Source organism: Erinaceus europaeus, chromosome 18 (assembly GCF_950295315.1).
Source record: "Erinaceus europaeus chromosome 18, mEriEur2.1, whole genome shotgun sequence".
In the NCBI taxonomy this organism is placed as follows: domain Eukaryota; kingdom Metazoa; phylum Chordata; class Mammalia; order Eulipotyphla; family Erinaceidae; genus Erinaceus; species Erinaceus europaeus.
The window spans coordinates 30,925,293-30,948,916 of record NC_080179.1 but is presented as its reverse complement, the minus strand read 5'-3'; the positions used below and the strand labels follow the sequence as shown (position 1 = coordinate 30,948,916).

The 23,624-nt window shown below is 37.6% G+C and overlaps 1 protein-coding gene across 5 annotated transcripts in view; it reads left to right on the top strand.

The window, feature by feature from the left end:
• The first annotated feature begins 1,887 nt into the window (after positions 1–1,887).
• Positions 1,888–23,624, top strand: part of TANK (TRAF family member associated NFKB activator) — a 106,290-nt gene continuing 84,553 nt past the window's right edge. Inside the window, exon 1 of one of the 5 annotated variants that reach the window (XM_060177818.1) lies at positions 1,888–2,033. The gene's annotated coding sequence lies outside the window, so the exon portion shown is untranslated. Of the gene's footprint in view, positions 2,034–12,471; positions 12,728–23,624 lie in introns of those variants that run through there. The other 4 variants (XM_016188454.2, XM_007523776.3, XM_060177817.1 and 1 more) reach the window with 4 other exon arrangements.

Sequence of the window (23,624 nt, the reverse complement as noted above, 5' to 3'; positions counted from 1 at the left end):
TTTATAGTATTAGGTCGGTTTTATCTTTCCATTGCACACAAGAAAGTTATCAGTAAGAAAGTTATAAAATGCATGGTGATTAAGGAAGAGTACTTCATCATGAGTAACTGGAATGTTTTTACCATTTATCATTGCAGATAACTTCAAAACATTTCCTTGTATATATTAGTTTCACCATTCATCACAAGATCTCAGGTTTACTTAATATCTACTTTCAGATAGGGCATTGTTGTTGTTTGTTTGTTTTTTAATGGGGGGGCTAATGGTTTACAATATAGTCTTTAACACATAGGTACAACCTCTCATACTCCCTTAGTACTCCCTTAACACCACTTGTCTAGGAGATACCATGTGACCCTCATGTCGGCAGGACAGTGTTTTTTTTTTTGTTGTTGTTGCTGTTGTTTGTTTTTAATTTTTTTTATTAAGAAATTGAGAGGAAGGGAAAGATAGAGATGAAGAAAGACAGAGACACCTGCAGCACTGTTTCACCACTTGTGAAGGTTTCTTTCTGCAGGTGGGGACTGGGGGCTTCAACCTGGGTGCTCAACCAGGTGCACCACCACCTGCCCCTGGACAGTGTTTTAAAGTGGACTGAGCATCAGAAGTTCTGGAGTCTAGGCCTTTTGCTAACTGGAACTTTGGATAAGGCCTCACACTCTGGAACAAGGAAGCCACTAGACTGCCACGGTCTTTTTTCCTACTCAATAACTTGAATTTCTGAAAGCAAAGTAAAAAATGTACTCAAGGGGCCTATGGCGGTGCACCTGGTTGAGAGAACATTTTATAATGTCTAAGAACCCAAGTTGGAGTTCCCAGTCCCCATCTGCAGAGGGAAAGCTTTTTGAATGGTGAAATAGTGTTGCAGGTGTCTCTCTTCCTATCACCCCCTTCCCTCTTGATTTCTGGGTGTCTCTATCCAATAAATAAAGAATATATATATACTCAAGTACAAAAGACTCAGATTTTAATGAGTGCTGCCTCTAACTTTGTGACTTAAAGCATTTACACTCTTCTGTTTCCTCATCTGTGATAAAAAAGAAATGGAACAGATGGTGTCTAAGGACATTTCCAAATCTAAAACTTTATAACAAAAAAAATGTCATGTGGTGCATGCTCCATTTGCATGCAAAAAAAAATGTTGTGGCTCTGGGTAGCCTGAAAGGATATATGTAAAGGAATATATTGCAAAGAATTCTTACAGTATACTAGAATATAAACTTAGCCACAAAGCAGCAAACTTTCATTCTTAACCCAGAAAACCTGTCTCAACACCATTCTTTGCTTCAGGTTGCCCAGTAACATTTAATTCCACCACCTCACCTTTAAAGAACTTGAAATCAAGCTCTGGAATCCAAGCATAAACTACATTACTTATTACTAATCTTTATCCAAGTGATAACAGTAGGTTCTGAAGCAAAGACAACTACACTCTCATCTAGGCTTTTCCTTCTATTGATAAATACATTGTTTAGGTCAAAAAGTGAATTCATACAAACTAAAAAAGCCATTTATCAAATAAACTTATTTAAAAAATTTTTACATGATGATATGAACAGAACAAAAATATTTTTGTGTTTATAATTTGGGGGGGTTACAAAAATGTCTTAATTATTCAAGTTAAGTATCTTCGCTTCAAAAGGAAGTCAGAGCTACAGTCATAGTCACGGGTGGTTCACAGAATGTTTTCTGGTAGACTTTGCTTCATTTCAATATCCTGCCATGATTGGCTGTAGGTAACTACAAATAAGGAAGTCTTCAAGTTAGGGGATTTCTCAGTGGAAGTTCCCTGTTAACATATGGGAGAGCTAAGGACAGTTAAGACAATATTGCGAGAGCCTGTAGTTTAAGCTTCCAGGCCGTGCAATTGTCTACTTTTTTTTTTTAAGAAGAATAATCTAAGAAAGAAGACTTGTAACCTGGAGAAGAGGTAACAAAGATTTTAGTAGCTCCTACTCATTATCAACCTAACAAAGTGATCTGATGTCTTAAACTCAAGTGCTGGAATTTTGCTCTTCTCTTGCTTCAACTAAGTGAGTAATTTATGACATGATTCAGTGATTCAGTAATGCCCTTTTATTCATTGTCATAGTTGGAAATTTTACCTTTAAAAAATGGACTCACTTGCCAAGACTCAAGGAAATTTTAGAATGAGGATTTTTCCATTTTCTTTCCAACTTAAATCATTTTATGTAAATATCTCAAACATGTCTTCTTTAATGAATTTTTATAGACAATGTAAGACTTAAAATGTACATATTTACTATAATTTGTATGATATATCATTTACTCAATTGAAAAGTAAATTAAAACCACATATTCATAGGGTTTTTGTTGTTGTTGTTAAATTATTAAAGATCAATTCCAGCCTGATCCTGTGTTTATGAACATTAGTCCTAGTTCAGCAATTTTATCCTAAGGAACACATTTGAATTAATATATCTTTTTCTGCATTAACTTTGTGGGCAAATACAAATTTCTATCTTAGAACATTTATACTTACTTAAGTATAGTAACCCAGTCTTATTCTGTTACCAGTTAAACTTTGTTCTTACCACCAAAGCCAACATTAAAATTTATGGGGGAAATTCTTAAATATTTCTTTAAATATTTAATAATCCCAGGAAATAATGGTTGTTTAAAAAGTGAAACCAAGAATCATTATCACTGCTGTTATATAAATAGCTGCAGTTTATTGAGTCTGATGGAGTAAAAGAGATATAGAAACTTACACCTAGTGATTGGTATAGCCAAGGCTTAACAAAAAATTATATATATATAGTATGGCTCTGTTACCACAACCTTCCCATTTTACAATATTAAGGCAGCATTTTTTTTTTCTTTTTTCTAAACAGAGGTTAAAAAACAGATCACAGAATAGTGAAGTCATCCAAGAAGCTAGCTCTCTCTTCTCAGTCCCTCCAGGATGTACTTCTATCTTTGCACACATCAGTCTGCTTCTAAGCAAGAAAATAACTAGAGCAATACCTTGTCCACCCTTGCCAATGCTTCTGCTAGCTACCAACTAGTGTGTTATATAGCAAGGTCAGTTATTCCTCTTGTGACCAAGAATGTAATGACCAACTTATGGATTTGAAATAAATCTCCTAAATTTCTTTTTTAAAGTTCTCACTGGAATCTCATAAAACTTATGCACTAATTTGAGGGAAATGATCATCATCTTTAGAGATCTTTCTTATCTGTACATGATCTTTGCTTATAGCCTCAAGAAATATGCAGGTTCTACAGATTCTTTATTATAAAATATATTTCAACATACTTGATTTTATCTTCCAGTATGTGTGGTATGGATGCAGTCTTGATAGGGATATTTTCTGATATTTAGAAAAATTCATTTTTTTCATAATCTTATCTTGCATCTAGCTATTATATGGATGCTTTATTTACCCTCAATTATTTAAGGTAATTTTCTCACAACACTAACTAGATCTCCTAGAACCGTGTTTAGTAACAGAAGCAATAGCAATCAGCCTTGTCTTGTTCTTATCTCAACGGGAATTTCCCTAGTGGTTAACATTAAGAATGAGGTTGGCTGTTTGTCTGAGATAAATACATTTATTACAAAAACCAAATAACTGCCAAATATCTTTCTAATCCTACTTTACTAATGGTGTATCAAGACTTCATGTTACACTGTATTCAGTACTTTTTTTTTATCATTAGTGACAGTCATGTAGTTTATCTACTTTAAACTATATAATGTCTTGCTGCTACACAATACTATTATTGAATTTTTTAAAGTTCTGTTACTAAAAATCATGTTTCTGTAATAAAGGTATATTGATAGTTATAAAGCATATTTTTTTAAATTTCTCTGGCTAAAAGAATAAGGTGAATGATCAAAACAAAACAAACCTAAACATTTTCTCATTTTCTCTTCAATCCACAAGTTTAGACACCTCTCCTTTATTATTTTGGCTCACAATTCAGCTCACAACTCAAATTAACAGAAAAGAATGAAAACAATATGGCATAGCCAAGGAACCCTTTCCAGGCAGAGCAATCAGACATCAGACAAAACAATTGCTTCTATGTTTTATGCACAGAACTTTCTCCTTATAATTGCAATACTAGTTGCAAAACATAATTCATTTATAATCAACACTGGCATGCAAAACATGTCCAAATTAATAACTCTTATAAAAATTTATATTAAGAAAATGTATGCTGAAAAAGAAATTTCTGAAATTTACTGAGAGGCTTTGCATTCATTTTCAAAAGTGAGATTATCTATAGTTCAAATTCCTGATAAAAATCACAAAAATTTTCATGCCCTAAAAAAATTTAATGGGAATTATCTGCTTCTTGAAATGTTTAAAAAGATACTAACACCAACTTTGACACCTACTTTTGTAAGCAATCCTTTCAAAAGGTTTCAATATTTTTTACTTTAATTGGAAGCTAGGGAGAGATCATAATGGTTATGCAAAAACACCTTCATGATTGAGACACCAAAGATCCTAGGTTCAATCCCCAGCATTACCACAAGCCAGAGTTAAGCACTGCTCTGGTAAAAAAATAAATTAATAATAATAATAACAATAACAATATTATTATTTGACTTTCATTCATCTAGTCAGACATTATGCAATTTTCCACAAAGTTTAAAATATTATTTTGTTTATAAGTGATTCTTTAAATTTGTTCAAATATGTTGTCATATAAATAATTTCTAAATCATATCCTATACTATACTACACTATATAATCTCTTTCATTATTAATTGTAACCATTTACATTTTCTCTTTTTTTCCCTTATTGGACATACATAATTAATATCTATGTAATCACTTTTATGGTTAGTTCTTTTAGAAATAATTAGCTTTTCTTCTTATCTTTTTTTTTAACTTCGGTATCACTTCACTGAGAAAATCTTGATTAACAGAATTGTCATTGTACATGTGCAAAGCAGCACACTGTCCAACTGAGCTATTTCTCCAGCCCACATACTACCTATTTTTAAACTACTTTACTTTTCTCTGTTTTTCATTTGAATATTTATTCATTTGTTTTTATTCATTCTTTTTTTTGCATTTAAAGCTGAGGGAGATTTGGGGCTAGAGTGCAAAAACTGCATCTGTGATTTTTAATTGTAGTTTTATTTCCTCTTTAATCCAAGAGTTATCTAGGACAGTAAAGTTTTACCTGCTTTGCTTTTTAAAAGGCTGAACACTACATGACAATATTAAACATTATAAAATAAGAAATTTAGCAGCACTTAGTGCAGCTACAGTGTTGTCCAACCACTATCTCTGTCTCATTCCAAAGCACTATTATCAGCCTAAAAGGAAAACCATTAAGCAGATGCTCTGCGTTTCCTGCTCCCCTCAATCCTGAGCAATCACACGTGTTCTGTCTCTATATATGTATCTCTTCTAGATATTTCATATTAATGTTAAATAATACATGAATTTTCTATCTATTTCTTATAACAGTTTTTGAGATTCAGTCATGGTGTAGCCTGTATCAACATGTCATTCTTTTTCCCCCACCAGGGTTATCAGTGGGACTCAGTGCCTACATGAGAAATCCACCACTCCAGGTGGCCATTTTTTCCTTTACTTGATAGGACAGACAGAAATTGAGAAGTGAGAAGGAGATAAAGAGGAAAAGAAACAGAGACACCTATAGTAGCTGCTTCACTGCTTGGGAAGCTTCCTCTCTGCAGATGGGGAATGAGCCTCAAATGAGCCTATAAGTCTTTGAGCACAGTGACATGTGCCCTTACCCAGGTGTTCCAATGCCCGGCCTCTAACAAGTCATTCATTTTTATGATTAAATAATATTCTAATGTATATTACACTTTTATAATTAGGATACTTGCACTATTTCATTTTGTTCACTGTATATGCTATTATAGTCATGTATGTATATATATTTACTTGACCACCTGTTTTCAATTTCTCATTTCATGAAAGAATGAAAGTGGTCAGACCTTTAGCAATATGTAGACACAAGATAGAACCTGGTACCTTAATCAAGTCCTGTGCTCTAAGTTACCTCCCATGCCAATGTTTTAGTTCTTTGGGATATATACCTAGCAGTGATATTGTAGAATCAATATGGTGATTCCACACTTAGCTTTTTTTCATGAATATATTTGTATTAGTGATTCAACACTAATTGATTTACAAAATTATAAAAGGAGTATAATTCCACACGTTTCCCATCACCAGAGTTCTGTGTCTCCATCCCCTCCATTGGAAACTGTATTCGTTCTCCCAAGATATGGGGTGACTATTATTTCTCCATTATCTATCTATATTTATATATATTTGCCCATTGTTTTCTATGGTCCTGCCTTCTTTGCCTTTCTAAGTCACACCTACTACTTCTAGGTGTCCTTCCTTTTTTTTTTTTTTTCCCCTCCTCTCTCTCCAGGTCCTGATGGAATGGGAAATTAGAGCCCTCTAGTCATCTTCCCCTAATATTTACCCCTCTGAGAGTATGGACTAAAATTCTTTATGGGGCACAGAAGGCGGAAGGTCTGGCCTCTGTAATTTCTTCTCCATATACTTAGCTTTTTAAAGGAACCACCAAATTCAACCACAACAGTTGAAATATTTTTCCATTTCCACAGCAATATATGAGAGTTCACAATTTGGACTCTAAGTGAGATAATCTGATATTTGTCCTTTTTTTTTGGTGGGGGGGCTTGTCTCACTTAGCATGATTCCTTTAAGTTCTATCCAAGGTGAAGAAATGGAAATTATTTCATGGCTTTTTAACAGCTGAATAGTATTCGTGTGTGTGTGTGTGTGTGTGTGTGTGTGTGTGTATTACAACATTCTTAGCCACTCATCTCTTGTTGGGCATCTATGTTGCTTCCAAGTTTGAGCTTTTATGAACTGTGCTGCTATGAACATAGCTATACACAGATCTCTTTGGATTGGTGTTCTTGTTTCCTTTTGATAAATCCCCAAGAGAAAAACTGTTTCTGTTCTTTCTAATATATGTCATTTCCACAAGTATAAAGTGGTATCTCATTGCTGTCTTTATTTGTTTTTCTCGAGACTTCTAGTACTTTCTCATATGTCTATTGGCCTTTTGAATCTCTTCTTTGGTGAAGGTTCTGTTCAAGTTGCAGTACTTTCTGTTTCTCCCTTCAATTCTGAGAATGTTTTCTTCATAAATTTAATGGTCCTACTGTTCACTATGTATAATTGTTATATGTTATGTCTTCTTGATGAATGACCTTTTTATCAATATATATCTTTTGCAACAGTTTTCTATTTACAAACTATTTTGTCTGATATTAACATATTCTTTGCATTTTTCATTTGGTTATTTTCAAAGAAAATCTTTTTTCATCTTTTTACTTTCAACTTACTTGTTTGTGTCTTTGAATCTAAAGCAAGCTTATATATTGAGTACAGCTTAATTGTGTTGCATTATGTGTTCTGTATTTTTTATTGGAGAGATTAATCCAGTTTTTTAAAATTATTTAACTGATAAGAAATTCTTACATCATTATGTTATTTTATTTTGATGCCTTTTATTATTTTTCCTCACTTCCCATTACTGCCTTCTTTTGTGCTGAACTGATTCTTTCCTGTGTACCATTTATCCTCTTCTCCTTTTCTTTTATGTCTTTTTTTATACATTGTTTTAGTGGCCACCACAGACATTGCACTTAATTAAAATTAGCAACCTAAACTTGTAAGACTCTAATATAAATTAGTATCAACTTAGCTTCAAAAATATACAAAACTCTACTCCTGTGAGTTTAACCCCTTCCTTTATGTTAGCATAGCCACAAGTTACATTTTATCTATTGTGTGCCTATTAACATAGACTTAATGTCACAATTAAGCATTTGCCTTTTTAATCATCTGCCTTTAAAATTGTATAATAAAGTTGTCACAGGAGCCAGGTGACGGTGCATCAGGTTGAGTGTACATATTACAGTCCACAAGAACCCAGGTTCAAACCCCTGTCCCCATGTGCACAAGTGGTGAAACAGTGCTACAGGTATCTCTCCCAGTACCCCCCGTCCATCTTAATTTCCCTCTCTTTATATCCAAAATAAATAAAACAAATGAAGACTTAAAGATGTTACATACCAAAAATGTAATAATACTAATTTTTATATTTACTTAGGCAGTTGCCTTTACCAAAGTTCCTTATTTTGTTATTTGGTTTTGAATAATGGTTTAATGCCTTTTATTTGCTCCAGAAAGATGCCCTTTAAAATCTCTTATAGGGGCTGGGTGGTGGCACACCTAGCTGAATGCACAAGGTCCTGGGTTCAAGCCAGGTGGTCCCCACTTACAAGGGGAGAGCTTTGCAAGCAGTGAAGTAGAGCTGCATGTATCTCTCTATCTCTCTCCCTCTCTATCTCCCCCTTCCTCTCAACTTCTTGCTGTCTCTGTCCAATAAATAAATAAAGTTAATAAAGAAATTTAAAATCTCTTTTGGGGAAAATCCATTCACAATGAATCCCTTCAGTCTTAAGTTTTTGTTTATTTCAGAATATGTTCATTCTGCCTTTATTTCTGAAGAATAGTTTGTTAGTTATAGAATTCTTGGTTGACATATACTTTTTCAGCATTTGAATTACCTTCTGATTTTCATGTCAGTATTATGCCAGTATTATGTAGTCCAATACTTCAGGCCAGCAAATTGTGCTGAAGTTTTCTGATGCTATGGAAGTCAGTCCTATTGCTGATTGTTTTATTCCTAGGACCTTCACTGACTAGATCTAGACAGCTTTCCAGGAGTCAAGATTTCTACAGACTACTGATCTCAGAACTAACCATTAATTTCTTTTTTCATTGTTTGTTTTTGGTTTTTTGTTTACTTCCAAGGTTATCCACTGCACCTCATGGCCATTTTTTTCCTCCCACCACTCATTAGATAGGACAGAGAGAACTTGAGAGAAGAAAGGGAGAGAGAAAAACACACACCTTGCAGATGGGAAATCAGGGCTTGAACTGAGATTCTTGTGCAGGTCCTTGCACTTTGTACAATGTGCAATCAACTGGGTGTGCCACTGCCTGGCTCCTTAACCATCAGATTCTCAAAGAACATTTTATATTTTGAGCTGTTTACCATTCCTATTATATATATATATATATATATATATATATATATATATATATATATATATTACCATTTCTATTTTGATCTGTTTACCATTTATATTTTTATCTCTTTACCATTACTCAGTGCCCCTTGCAGGTGGGAAACAAGGGCTCAAACTGAGATTCTTATGCAGGTCCTTGCACTTTGTACAATGTACAAAGCACTTGTTAAATTGTTCAAAATCTGGAACACCAGCAATACCAAATGCTGACCAAGATGTGAGCAATAGAAACTCTCATTCATTGAAGATGAAAATGCAAAATGGTACAGATTTTTTGGAAAACAGTTTGGCAGCTTTTTGCAAAATTAAATATACTCTTACCATATAATCCAACAGTTATACACCTTGTTATTTACCCATTGGAGTTGAAAACATATGCCCACACAAAAACCTGTACACTGATATTTACAGCAGTCTTCTTTATAATTGTCCAAACTTGGAAGTAACCAAGATGTCCTAAATGCAACTAAATGAATAAACCAGTACCTCCAAGCAATGGAATATTATTCAGTGCTAAAAGGAAATGAGCTATCAAATCAAGAGAGAACATGAAGGAAGAAACTCAAATGCATATTACTAAGTGAAAGAACTCAATTGGGGGCTGGGCAGTGGTATACCTGGTAGAGCACACACATTACCATGCACAAGGTCCCTACTTCAAACCCCCAGTCCTCACCTGTGAGATGAGGTGGGGGAGCTTCACAAACCATGAAACAGTACTTCAGGTGTTCTCTAATTTTTTCCTTTTTGCTTTTAGAGGACAGAGAGAAATATGAGTGGGGAGTGGAGACAGAGAAGGAGAGAGAAAGAAAGACACCTGCAGACCTGTTTCACCACTTGTGAAGAGTCCCCCTTGCAGGTGGGGAGCAGGGACTCAAACTTGGGTCTTTGTACACGGTGATATGTGTGCTTCACTGGATGTGCCACAGCTCAGCCCTCTCCTTCTCTCCCTCTCTGTCTCCCCCTTCCTTCTTAATTTCTTTGTTTCTATCCAAAATAAATAAATTAAATATTTTAAGGGGTGAAAAAAAGTCAATCCAAAACAGTTAACATTTTTATGATTCCAACTATGTGACATTCTGGAAAAGGTAAAACCATAGCTTCCAGGGACTAGAGGGAGAGGGATGAATAGGTGAGCAGAGGGACTTGGGATAGTGAAATTGCTCATATATTATGATGAATACTTATCATTATACTTCTGCCCAAACCCACACATCATAGCATTATGCATACACCCCAGTGAATATTGTGGACTGTGGGGGATAATCATATGCAAATGTAGGTTCACCACTATAGATCGAACGTACCACTACCATAGGGATGGTTGTTGATAAAGGAAGACACTATGTAAGTGTGTGAGGAAATGAGTATAAGAGAAATCTACATATCATCCTTTCAGCTTTTGCTGTGAAACCATAGCTGCTCTAAAAAAAATAAATGATTTTCAAAAGAAGTAATGTAGGGGCTGGGTGGTGGCATATGTGGTGGAACACACATGTTACCATGCTCAAGGATCTCAGTTCAAGTCCCTGATCCCCACCTGCAAGAGGGAAGCTTCACAAGTGATGAAGCAATGCTGCGTGTCTCTCTTCTTCTCTATCTTCCTTCCCTTTCTGTTTCTGTGTCTCTATCAAAAGTAATGAAATAAATAATAAATTTGAAATATGTTATATTAATTCAATTAAATTATTTAATGAATTAACCCAATTACTTGTAAGAATGCTATTCACCAGTTTCAAGTACCCAGTCCCCACAAGCAAAAGAGAAACTTCCCAAGAGGTAGAGCAGTGCTGGAATGTCAATCTTTGTCTTTCCCTCTCTCCCTTTTACATACATACACACATCAAGACATCAAGAATGGGTAGACATTTGCAGGCATTGAGCAAGCCCCAGTGATAATCTTCAGGAAAAAGAGAGAGTGAGAGAGAGGATAAAGGATGGAAGGAAGGAGGAAAGAGATCCTGAACAACTGATCACAATGCTGTGAACAAGAAGTTTCTTGTTTGCTTGAAAGTCTTTTTAACTGTTTTGGCTTTGACTTTAAAATAAACCCAATATTCAAAACAGCCAAGAAAAATGCATTGCAATTTAGCAGACTTTTTTTTTTTAATTTTTTATTTAAGAAAGGATTAGTGAACAAAAACATAAGGTAGAAGGGGTACAACTCCACACAATTCCCACCACCCAATCCCATAATCCCCCCCCCTCCCATGGTAGCTTTCCCATTCTCTAGCCCTCTGGGAGCATGGACCCAGGGTCGTAGAAGGTAGAAGGTCTGGCTAGAAGGTCGTAGAAGGTAGAAGGTCGTAGAAGGTCGAAGGTAGAAGGTCGTAGAAGGTCGTAGAAGGTAGAAGGGGTACAACTCCACACAATTCCCACCACCCAATCCCCATAATCCCCCCCCTCCCATGGTAGCTTTCCCATTCTCTAGCCCTCTGGGAGCATGGACCCAGGGTCGCAGAAGGTAGAAGGTCTGGCTTCTGTAATTGCTTCCCTGCTGAACATGGGCGTTGACTAGTCGGTCCATACTCCCAGACAGACTTTTTTTTTAACCCTTGGATACGCCAGCCTAAGGAAGTAAGCACAAATAGCTATGACTAAGAAACATAGGAGCAATTTGGGACAGATAGAACCTAATTCTTCTGACTAGTGGGAGGAGTAAGATGCTAGACTTCTCTGTGGAGACAGTTTCTAACTTATATGGGACCATGTGACAAAAGAACTGAAGAACTACAGAGTCAGGCCTGAACTTTTCAGGAGAAAGAATCATCAACTGAAGGCTTGTTTGGACATGGCTTGACCATCATTAAAAAAGAAACTCTCAACTTTGCAAATTTCATCAAATCTATGGATATAAACTATGCTCTAGCTAACAACAACAGTAACTAGTATTCATGCTCACTTAAATCTTGACTATCAAATTAGTACTTCATTATCCTTAGTATGTTTATAGTTTTTGATGAGGTCTTTTTCAAAGAATTCAACTTTGTTCATCCAGTAAAGGTGTGAGTTACTAAACTGGGGGGGGGGTGTGTATGTGGGGTTCACTATGTAGATTTGAATCACATTTTAATCCTATTCATGAGGGTTTGTTGCTATAATCATTCACTTTCCTGGGCTTCACCACAGATTGCGCCAAACTCCAGGAAATTCTAGGAATGGAAAGGTGTTAACAATTCCCTCCGCCGCCGAAGTGCGTACGCCGATCCACAAAGGGACGTTAATTTATCTATTTATTCACTGTTTAGCAAAAAGCTACTCCCGACCCGCGAGTGACCTTTAAACTTGCCGCGCCACGCTTTCCTCCCGGTTTGTTTTTCTTACGCGACAAGGCGGGGCTTGGATGGGCGGGGCTTGAAAAGCGGGAGAGGGGCCGAAGGGTGGAGGCTGAAGGGTTAATGGCTCCGCGCTGGCGCTGCCCTCTGAACTGGAAAGGAAAACAACTTCCGGCGGGAGATACTCTGCCCCGCACCAAGAGCTGGAGGCGTGAGCGCCCGAGCCGAAATCCCTGACTGTGAGTAAGAAACTTCGCGATCAAGTTGTTCAAATCTGTCGTTCACGGCGACAGCGAGCTTGTTTCTGTGAGCTAGAGGGGTGCCCTGCTAGTGTGGGCGCCTCTAGGTGAGAAATGCAGAGGAGACAACTAGATCTGAGTAGGGTTGGGATTTGACAGCAGGAGAGCCCCCGGGGTCCGCAGCTCCGAGCGAAGCGTTGCGGGGAGGGGTGTCTGTGCTGCGGCCGCGGCCCGCGCAGCGCGGAAGTGGGATCGCTTGCCTCCGCTTTGGTTGCTCGGACTGACTTAACTTTCCTTGCCGCGAATGCTGGAAACCTGGCCTGTGCCGTCAGGGTGAGCAGCAGTGGACTCTCCTGGAGTGGTATCTTAGACTCCCTTCACTCCAGGCTCCGCTTTCCAGAAGCTAGAACTACTCTTTCAAAAGCCTGTTCAGTAGATTCTCTCAGTTGTTTCTCCTGGTTGTTGCACAATTCCCGCTCTCTGCTTTCCTGTGGGGTGTCAGCATAGCCTGCATAGCCTTGTCAATGAAAAGTTAGGTAACTTCCCCGAGAGTCCTGATGAGAATGGGTAGCCGGGCGGAAAGCAAAAGCAAACCCCCCACCCTGGGAAGCCAGGCGTTAGGAAGAGTGTAGACTAGACAGTGACAGGTGTAAAAGGGGCATGGATTTTGGTAGGTGATTTTCTTTTCTCATAATCTATATTGTACTTTTTTTGCTAGAGCTCTTAAGATGGTGAATTACTTTAGTAGAGTTCCAGCTTGGGAGCCAACTGTATACTTTAGTCATGGTGCTACTTAGATATATAGATTACATTTTGGTAATATTTTAATTTAAATCAGTAATTGAGTTTCATTCATAGCCATTTTTTCCTGCATTACTTTTTTACAGAATTTGATAGTAAAGTCATATGCTGGTTTTCTGAAAAGAACTGAGACGAGCCCATTCTTTTTCCGCTCTGAAGTAGTTTGAGTAACATAAAAGCTAGCTGTCTTCAAGGTCTGAGAGAATTTACTCATGAAACCATCTTGATCTGAAAATATATTGTTCTTAAAACATCAACGCTATGTCACACAAAGTGCAAAACTTTTAAAAAGCAAAGTGTTTTAGAGCCTAAATAGATGAAGAGGCCTGAGATAACAGTAATGAGTAATGTCCAAAACTAAAACATCAGCTATGTTGATACTGATCTTTTTTTTCTTTTTTAACTGCTACCCCTTCTTAGGATGGGATAAAACTGCATCTATCTGGAGGCTGATAATAAAATGTATTGCTATGCTTTTCTTTCTGCTCCAGTTATAGAAGAGAAAAAAATGACTAGGGTTAACTCAGAATGTTCAAGCACCAACTTGCATGCACAAGACCCCAGAGGTAGCAGGTTCAATCCCTACCACCACTTCATACCAGAACTAAGCAGTGTTCTGGTCTTTGTTCTCTGTGTTGTGCCTCTCTTCTTTCTTTTGGTCTCATAATAAATAAATAAATAATTTTTTTTAATGGAAGAAAGGTGATACTTATACACTGACAAGTTCTTCTATGCCCTGAAAGAAACCAAGAGTGAAACTCTATAAAGCATGTGTTTCGCTTTGCTGTTGTTAGCTTCCTAATTTTGTTGGGAAATTTTCTTGCTTTAGAGGTAATAACCAAGCTGGCATTCTTCTCAGTTAGATTCCAGTGGTTATTCCATAATAAGGGAGAACAAGCTCAGCTTACTTTTATTTACCTAGTATGATGTGAAAATCATTACTGTAGTCCAAGTATGTGTGTATTACAATAGGACTAATTTCTAAGGAAGACAAATCATCCAACAAAATTGACTTTTTTTTCCTAACAATATCAGTATCACTTTATTGAGGAAATGTTAGTTCACAGGATTGTTATCACACGAATACATTCCCTAAGATAAGGTAATCTGTACATTTCACACTCTGCCAAATTATCTTCCAGTTTCACCATAGGGAGTAAAGTATCCTATCTCCCCTTAGTAATCTTTCTTTCCCCCTTAGATTCCCCCTAAATCTGTTGAAATATACTATAGTCCACTGAAGATTCACCCTGTATTTCTCCTTTGCTTTGCTTCTTAAATTCCATCTGTGACTGAGAACTCTCAGTATTCATTCATATCCTTTTGACTTAGTTCATTAACAAAGTTCCTTCTAGCTCCAATTATGCTGTAGCAAAGGAGAATATATCATTGTTTTTTACAACTGTGTTAATATTATATTGTGTATATATGCCACAACTTCTTTACCCACTCATCTGTTGTTGGACACTTGAGTTGTTTCTAAATGTTGACTATTGCAAATAGCACTGCCACTGATGAGCGTGTATTGATCTTTTTAGATAGCTGTGGGGTTTTTTCTTTGTTGTTGTTATTGGTGGTGGTGGTGGTGGTGGTGGTGGTGGTGGTGGTGGTGGTGTGTGTGTGTGTGTGTGTGTGTGTGTGTATTCTTTGACTAGGATATCTTGGAGAGGAATTGTTGGCTCATATGATAGTTTTATTTTTATTTTTCATTTAAGGAATTTCCAAACTGTTTTCCATAGTAGGTGCACTAATTTCTATTCCCGTCAGTAATGTAGAAATGTTCTTCCCTTATCTTTACATCCTCACTAGCACATACTATTTCTGTCCTTATTGATGTAGACCATTCTCACAAGGGTGAGATTGTATCTCATTGTTGTCTTTATTTGCATTTCTCTAATAATCAGAGATTTTGAGAATTTTTCTTTTTAAAAAATATTTATTTGTTTTCCCTTTTGTTGCCCTTGTTGTTTTTCATTGTTGTTGTAGTTATTGATGTCGTCTTTGTTAGATAGGACAGAGAGAAGTAGAGAGAGGAGGGGAAGACAGAGAGGGGGAGAGAAAGACAGACACCTGCAGACCTGCTTCACTGCCTATAAAGCTACTCCCTGGCAGGTGGGGAGCTGGGGGCTCTAACCCAGATTCTTAAGCAGGCCCTCGAGCTTTGCGCCATGTGCGCTTAACCCGCTGTGCTACCGCCGGACTACCTAGAATTTTTCATATCCCTTTTGGTCATCTGAGTATCTTCTTTGATGCGGTGTCTGTTCAGGTCTTTCCCCCATCTTTTAATGGGGTTGTTTGTTGCTGGGCAAAACCTACTTTTTTTTTATCCAGCTAATAGTTTGCTGTTAGTACATGGATATTAGTGTGTTGTAGGCAAACGCTAGAAGAAAAAGTGTGTTGTAGAAGGATGCAAGTGTTGTGTGAATAGCTAGATATTTAAGGTTTAATTTATAGTCTAATCTATGAAAAATTAATTTTTAGTGGCTTGGCGATGGCTCACACAGTGGAACACACACATTAACATGAGTGAGGAGCCAGGTTCAAGCCCTCAGCTCACCACCTGTAAGGGGAAGCTTCACAAGTGGTGAAGTAGTGCTGCAAGTATCTTTTTCCCTTCCCCTCTCTCTCCGTTTCATTCTTTTTACCAGGAACAAAATAAAAATAGAGGAGGAGGAAGGCCTCAGGGAACAGTCTCTCCCTTTCTCTACCCCTCACGATCTGTCCCCCCTCTATATCTCTTTATCTATTAAAAAAAATACAAAAAATGACCACCAGGAGCAGTGAAATCATCATGCAGACACAGAACCCCATCGATAACTTTGGTGGCAAAAACAATAATAATTATAGTAATTTAGGGGTGTGTAAAATGTTCTTTAACTGCAAGTAAACATCGAGCCTTAGAAGTAAATTAAAATGGACATTAGCTTCCACATGGGATCATATATCTTTGCCCAAATGACCCACATGGTGCTTTTTTTTTTTTTCATTTTCTTGAGTAATAGTTTTAAATGTCTGGGATGATAAAAAGCCCAGTGAAAAATATTTAGGTGAGGGGGGAAGGCTTTTAGCAGTGGAATAAAGATTGCTCATTTGAGTCTCATAAATACAAAACAGGAGTAGGAGAAAGAGGAAGAAGAGGAGAATAAGTAGTAGTAGTAATAGTTGTTGTTGTTATGGAACATGGTAGTAGTAATTATTGGACATATACTCAATGGAGTTCTATTCAGTAGTTAAAATAAAGACTTGTGTTTTTTGGGACAAAATGGATGGAACTGGCAGTGATTAATAAAATAAGTAAGGGAGTGATAGACAACTACTGGATGATTTCACTCATGTGGAATATAGAGAACATGAACTTGGGAAAAAAAAAAAAAAATATATATATATATATATATATAGTCAACCTGTATCTGTGACCTTGGGAGAACTGTAACAGTTACTGCTAGAGAGAGGTGGGGATACAGAATTTGGTGATTGGGGTGGTGTAGAAGTATACCCCTCATATCTTGTAACTCAATTTTATTTTTTTTAAATTTTTTATTTATAAAAAGGAAACATTGACAAAACCATAGGATAAGAGGGGTACAGCTTCGCACAATTCCCGCCACCAGACCTCCGTATACCAACCCCTCCCCTGATAGCTTTCCTACTCTTTAAACCTCTGGGAGTATGGACCCAAGATCATTGTGGGATGCAGAAGGTTGAAGGTCTGGCTTCTGTAATTGCTTCCCCGTTGAACATGGGCACTGACAGGTTGATCCATACTCTCTCTCTTTCCGTAGTGGGGAAGGGCTTAGGGGAAGCAGAGCTCCAAGGCACATTAGTAGGGTTTTCTGTCCAGGGAAGTCTGGTCAGCATCATGCTAGCATCTGGAACCTGGTGGCTGAAAAGAGAGTAACTCACTTTTAAATCACTAATAAAAATATAATTTTTAAAAAAGCTCTTTAACCCCATAAAGTGAGTTTTTTCAAAGAACAGAGAGCTTTTATGCTATTTAAACTACTTCATTGTGGGAAAAGAAGGTGTGTGTCCTCAATACTTTATAGGAAGCCAGTATAACCTTGATATCAAACTCCTGCAAAAATAATACAGAAAAAGATTACTATAGATGAAAATATTTTTATTGATATAATAATGATCAACAGGACCATAGGATAAGGGGGTACAATTCCACACATTTTCCACCACCAATGTTCCATATCCCATCCTCTCCATTGGAAACTTTCCTATTCTTTATCTCTCTGGGAGCATGCTGACCCAGGATCGTTATGGGATGCAGAATGTGGGAGGTCGGGCTTCTGTAATTGCTTCTCATCTGGACATGGGCATTGACAGGACAATCCATATTCCCAGCCTATTTCTGGTTTTCCCTAGTGGGGCAGGGCTCTGGAGAGGTGGGGTTCCAGGATAGGTAGTCTGCCCAAGGAAGTCAGGTTGACATCATGGGAGCATCTGCAACTTGGTGGCTGAAAAGCATTAAGATAAAAAGCAGAACAAATTGTTTAATAATCAGGAATCTAAAGGTAGGAATATAGCAGATGAGATTTGGGGTCTCCATTTTGGAAGATGCTAGGAAGTCTATTTTAGGTATATTCCAAGGGACCCGTGACTTTAGCAATTTTTGCCTTAGCCCAACGGCTAACATCCAAGTGGGCTAAAAGTATTGTCTGGGTAGATGGTGTCAGATTTGAAAATACGACTAGAAAGCTGGATAAGGGAAGAGAGTAGCTCCCAAATATGGGAAAGTATATAAATACTGTTAACTGTAAAGCCCATAGATCTGATCTGGGGCCTATATTCTGCACAGGAGCCTGTGCAATCTCTATATCCCTGTAGGTCTGAGCTCTGTGGTCATAGCTAGGAACATTCTAGACTGCACTCACTTCAGGAACAGTCTTCCTCAAGTGGCAGAGTATGTTGACCCCCCAGCCTCCCTTAAAAATATTTTTAATTCATACTTTATTGATTTCTCATCAGTTTAAAATATTATCAAGTTTTCAAAAGTACAACTTCACACCTCTATCAGCCTTAGTGTACCCACTGCCAAAATTTAAGTGTAATCCCACTGTCATAATGACTCCTACACATTCCTCGTACCTCCTTCCCCTTTCCTTATGGTAACCACATTTTTTCAGAGTCTAAGAGTTACTTTTTTGTTGTGTCTGCCAGTGTTTTGGCTTTGGTTATTTATATTCCTCATGTGAAACTAGGGATTATTTTTCACTTCCTAACTTTTTCACCTCAGTCACTTCAAGCTCTAGCTGTCTTATCACAAAAGACACAATATCATCTTTGTAATAGCTAAGTAATATTCTTTTTTAAATATTTTATTTTTTTATTTTAATGAGTGACATACGGAGGGAAAGATACAGACACAGAAATCAGAGCACTGCTCAGCTCTGGCTGAGCACTATAAAGTGGTACTAGGGATAGAACCAGGGACCTCAGATCCTTGGGCATGAGAGGTCTTTGCATAACCATTATGCTGTCTCTCAAACCTCTAAGTATATAAACCTATTGAGTATATAAACCATAACTTATTGGAGGTAAGGGGCACAGGAAATTTGATAGTGAGTTGGACATACACATGAAAGTGTGAAACTATACCCCTGAAATCTTACAATTATATAAAGCAGTGTTAAATCAATAATAATTAATTGAAAATAATAAAATACATAAATGTGAAGTGAACTTAGAAGCATGGAATCCCTATTTCAATCCCCTGACTGCATGTGTCAGAGTGAATTTTAGGCAGCGGGGTGTGGGTGTGTGGGTGTGTCTGCATCATAAATAAATAAATCTTTTTAAAATAAATAGAAGATAAATAGTTTCATGAAAATAGTTTCTTTTTAAAAATATCTTTTATTGAGGGAGTCGGGCTGTAGCGCAGCGGGTTAAGCGCAGGTGGCGCAAAGCACAAGGACCGGCATAAGGATCCCGGTTCGAACCCCGGCTCCCCACCTGCAGGGGAGTTGCTTCACAGGCGGTGAAGCAGGTCTGCAGGTGTCTGTCTTTCTCTCCTCCTCTCTGTCTTCCCCTCCTCTCTCCATTTCTCTCTGTCCTATCCAACAACGACAACAACAATAATAACTACAACAATAAAACAACAAGGACAACAAAAGGGAATAAAAAAATAAATATTAAAAAAAAAAAGAAAAAAAAATCTTTTATTGAATAGAGGCAGAGAGAAATCAAGAGGGAAGGGGAAGACAGGAATAGAGACAGAAACCTGCATCTCTGCTTTACCGCTTTCAAAGCTTTCCTCCTGCAGCTGGGAACCCAGGTGCCTGAGTATTGTAACATGTCCATTCAACCAGGTGCACCACCACCTACCCACCCCCCAAAATAGTTTATTAATGGATGGGCATTTAGGTTGACTCTATATATTGACTACTGTTAATAATGCAGCTATAACCACAAGACTGCAAGTAGCCTTTCAAATTAATGTTTTCCATGCCTTTTAGAAAAATACCTAAGAGTAACACTGTTGAATCATAAGGTATTTTTTTTTAATTGGATAGAAACAGAGGTAAATTGAGAGGGAAGAAGAAAGAGACACCTGCTACAGTTCTTTTTTTTTTTTTTTTTTTGCCTCCATTGTTATTGGTGGGGCTCAGCACCTGCACTATGAATCCACTGCTCCTGGAGGCTATTTTTTCCTATCATTGCTGTGGTTAATATTGTTGTTATTGATGTTATTGTTGTTAGATAGGACAAAGAGAAATCAAGAGAGATGGGGAAGAGAAAGATAGACACCTGCAGACCTGCTTCACAGCTCCCTGTAGGTGGGAAGCCAGAGGCTCCAACTGGGATCCTTAGGCTGGTCCTTGCGCTTTGCACCACATGCACTTAACCCACTGTGCTATTGCCTGACCCCCACCTACTACACTTCTTGTGAAGCTTTCCCCCTTCAGGTGGAAACTGGTGTCTTGAACCCAAGGTTCTTGCATGTTCTGGCATGTATGCTCAGCCAGGCACACTATGGCCCAGCCCTTATATTTTAATTTTAATTTAATTTTATTTGTTTGATACAACAGAGAGAAGTTGAGAGGGAGGGGAGCTAAAGAGGGAGAAAGACGCCTGTAGTACTGTTTTACCACTAATGAAGCTTCCCCCCATAAGTGTGGACTAGGGACTTGAACTCTGGTCTTAGCGCATTGTAATGTGTGTGCACAATCAGGTGTGCTACCGCCCAGCCCCCTATTTTAATTTTTGAAAGACTTTCCATTCTGTTTTCCATGAAAGTTGTGCCAATTTACATTCCTATCAGTGATTTACCAGTTTCTTTTTCTCCACACCCTTATCAACACTTGTTGTTTCTGAGATTTTGCATGTCTTTTAAGTAGATGGTAAATAAAAATAGCTTGCTGATGTAAAAGTTCACTATTCTAATTATTCTGATGTGATTCATTAGCTGATTAGCTGTTACTGCTATTTATCCCTTTTGTTATCTAACACAAGCATTAATATTACTTTAATTTCTACTTGTTTGTATTTAATTGTCGAGATAAGTTTTAGTTGATGTTTCCTTAGCATTTTCCTGTGACTAATATTTCCCCCCTGGTATTTTCTTTGCTTGCAGCTATGTTTTTAAGTCATGAGTAAAAAGAGGGAAGAAGCTGTTACCTACATTAGGTGGAGCCTAGTCTAGGATCAAGATTCTGAGTGCTGAATCATCTTAAGGAGAAGATAACAAAATAAGAAATGGCTTGTAGATAGATGCTAATTAGTGTACAGAGTCTTTTGAAGTAGGTACAGTGTTTGACAACTGCTCATAACAGTTGAGGAGGTTTAAAACTGATGAGGGTGGGGGGTACTGTATTCTTTGTAACCAAAAACATATCTTTGGGAACTTTGTAGTACATATCAAAGTCTTTCTAACCCTCTGTGTTTTAATCTATAAAAGCCTTTGTATGTGTGTATGTGGCAAAATACAAAGAATGTGATTTTTTATCTTAACCATTATTAATGTATAATTCAGTAGCAGTGGATAATGATAATTATTTATATCAAAAGTCAAAATGTCTTAGTAACCTTAGTTTTCTTCCTTTTACCTTTGGAGATGAACTTTCCTTCTAAATTTTTATGTATATATTTGGGGAGGGCGGTTGTTGCTGGGGCTTCACTGCTCTAAAATGACTTTGTAAAATTTGTATCGCCACCAGGGTCGTCACTGGGGCTTGGTACTTGCCCAACTGCTTGCCTCACTTGGTACTTGCCTCACTGCTCCCTGTGTTCATTTTTCTTTTCTTTTTATTTTCTTTCCTTTTTCCCCCATTCTTTTATTTGATAGGACAGAAAAAAATTGAAAGGGGAGGAGGAGGGAGAGAAGGGAAAAGAAAGAGAGGTACCTGAAGTCCTGCTTCACCACTCATGAAACTTCCTCCTTGCAGTGGGAACCGGGGACTTGAACCCAGGTTCTTATGTGTGATAATGTGTGCACTCAACTAGGTGTGCCACTTCCCAGCCCATCTAGGCTAATATTTTTCAGATAGAAAAAGAGAGGGGGGCTGGGCAGTAGCGTAGCAGGTTAAGAACACATGGCACGAAGCGCAAGGACCAGCATACAGATACAGGTTTGAGCCCCCTGGCTCTCCATCTGCAGGGTGGTCGCTTTGCAGGCAGTAAAGCAGGTTGGCAGATGTCTTTCTCTCTTCCTCTCTGTCTTCCCCTCCTCTCTCGATTTCTCTGTGCCCTATCCAACAACAACAAGGGCAACAAAATGGGGAAAATGGCCTCCAGAAGCAGTGGATTTGTAGTGCTGGAACTGAGCCCCAGCAGTAACCCTGGAGGCAAAAAGAAAGAAAGAAAGAAAGAAAGAAAGAAAGAAAGAAAGAAAGAAAGAAAGAAAGAAAGAAAGAAAGAAAGAAAAGAAAAAAAGAAAGAAAGAAAGAAAGAGAGGGGGAGGGAGGGAAGAAGAAAGGAAGGAAGAAAGAAAGAAAAAGAGAGACAAAGGGAGAGAGACCACAGAACCAAAGCTTCCTTCAGTGACAGTGCTCTCGTATTCCCAGGTGGTGTACTGGGGGCTCAAACCTGTACTGTACATATGACACTGCAAGTGCCCTCCTGTGTGAACCGTCTTGCCAGTTGCTAGAAATTTGTGCGCCAATGATCTACAATAATTTTCACTTATCACCATTATTTTAAAAGAAGACTATTGAAAATAGGTTAGCAGTGAAAACAGTCTGCCAAGTCTTTGAAATAAGGAATTGTTGGAAATTGAGTAGGCTCAGAAAAATATTTCCGTATTGATGGTTATTTTGTAAGTTGAAGTCATAAGAATCATTGAAATATTTGCCACCACATATGACATGTAAAATTGTTATCTTGAGCAGCAGAGTAAACACAGGACAATGTACTGCAGAATAATTTGTCATAATGATAAATATCAGGAACTCAAATCCCTTCAGGATAATGTATTATTTGAAATTGCTTGAAAAAAAATTAACTGCCCACATGGAAATGCACATAGATACCCAGGGGTATGGGGGCAGGGCTTTGGTGTTGTGGTATCTCTGCCTCTCTGTCTCTAGTCTGTCTGAAAGTCAGAGAACATTTAATTAGCATATGTATGAGACTCCAGAGAAGGAAGAAGAAGAGGGAGGTGGGGGGAGGAAAGATAAAGTCAACTGCTATAAACTGCCACTGTGAGCTATCTAAATGATTTTCACTTTCATAGTCATTTATGATATGGTGTTTACTATAATGTAATGCCATAACTTCATATATTTGCTATCCCTAAACAAAAAATGTCTTTTTTCTTAATATTGATGTTTCTCAACCTGATTAAATTCCTTTTTCCTTTTGGATAAACATTAAAATCTCACAGATCCCAGAAGATTTCTTCCCACACAGTCCTCTCTCAGATCTCCTCATACCAAATCTAAACACTCTTTCATAGTTCTTCCATTCAAGAATGTTCTCTAGAGCTCTACTTTGTTTTATAAAAACAGACTTTTAATATGAAATGTTCATTTTGACACTGTACTAGCAACCTCTGTCTCCAATTTCTTACATAGTCTCTACTTAGAGAAGTGGATGCTCCATAAATGTCACTTCCATGGCTGAGTAGTGACAAGTTTATGTTTACCTCAGAGAGGTAGACTGTCACATGCAAAATTTCCTTCTTGGTGTTATACTGTTTAGTTTCATGCTTTAACTTCTAGAACTTGATATAAACTATGTAAGGAAAAAATACTGCTG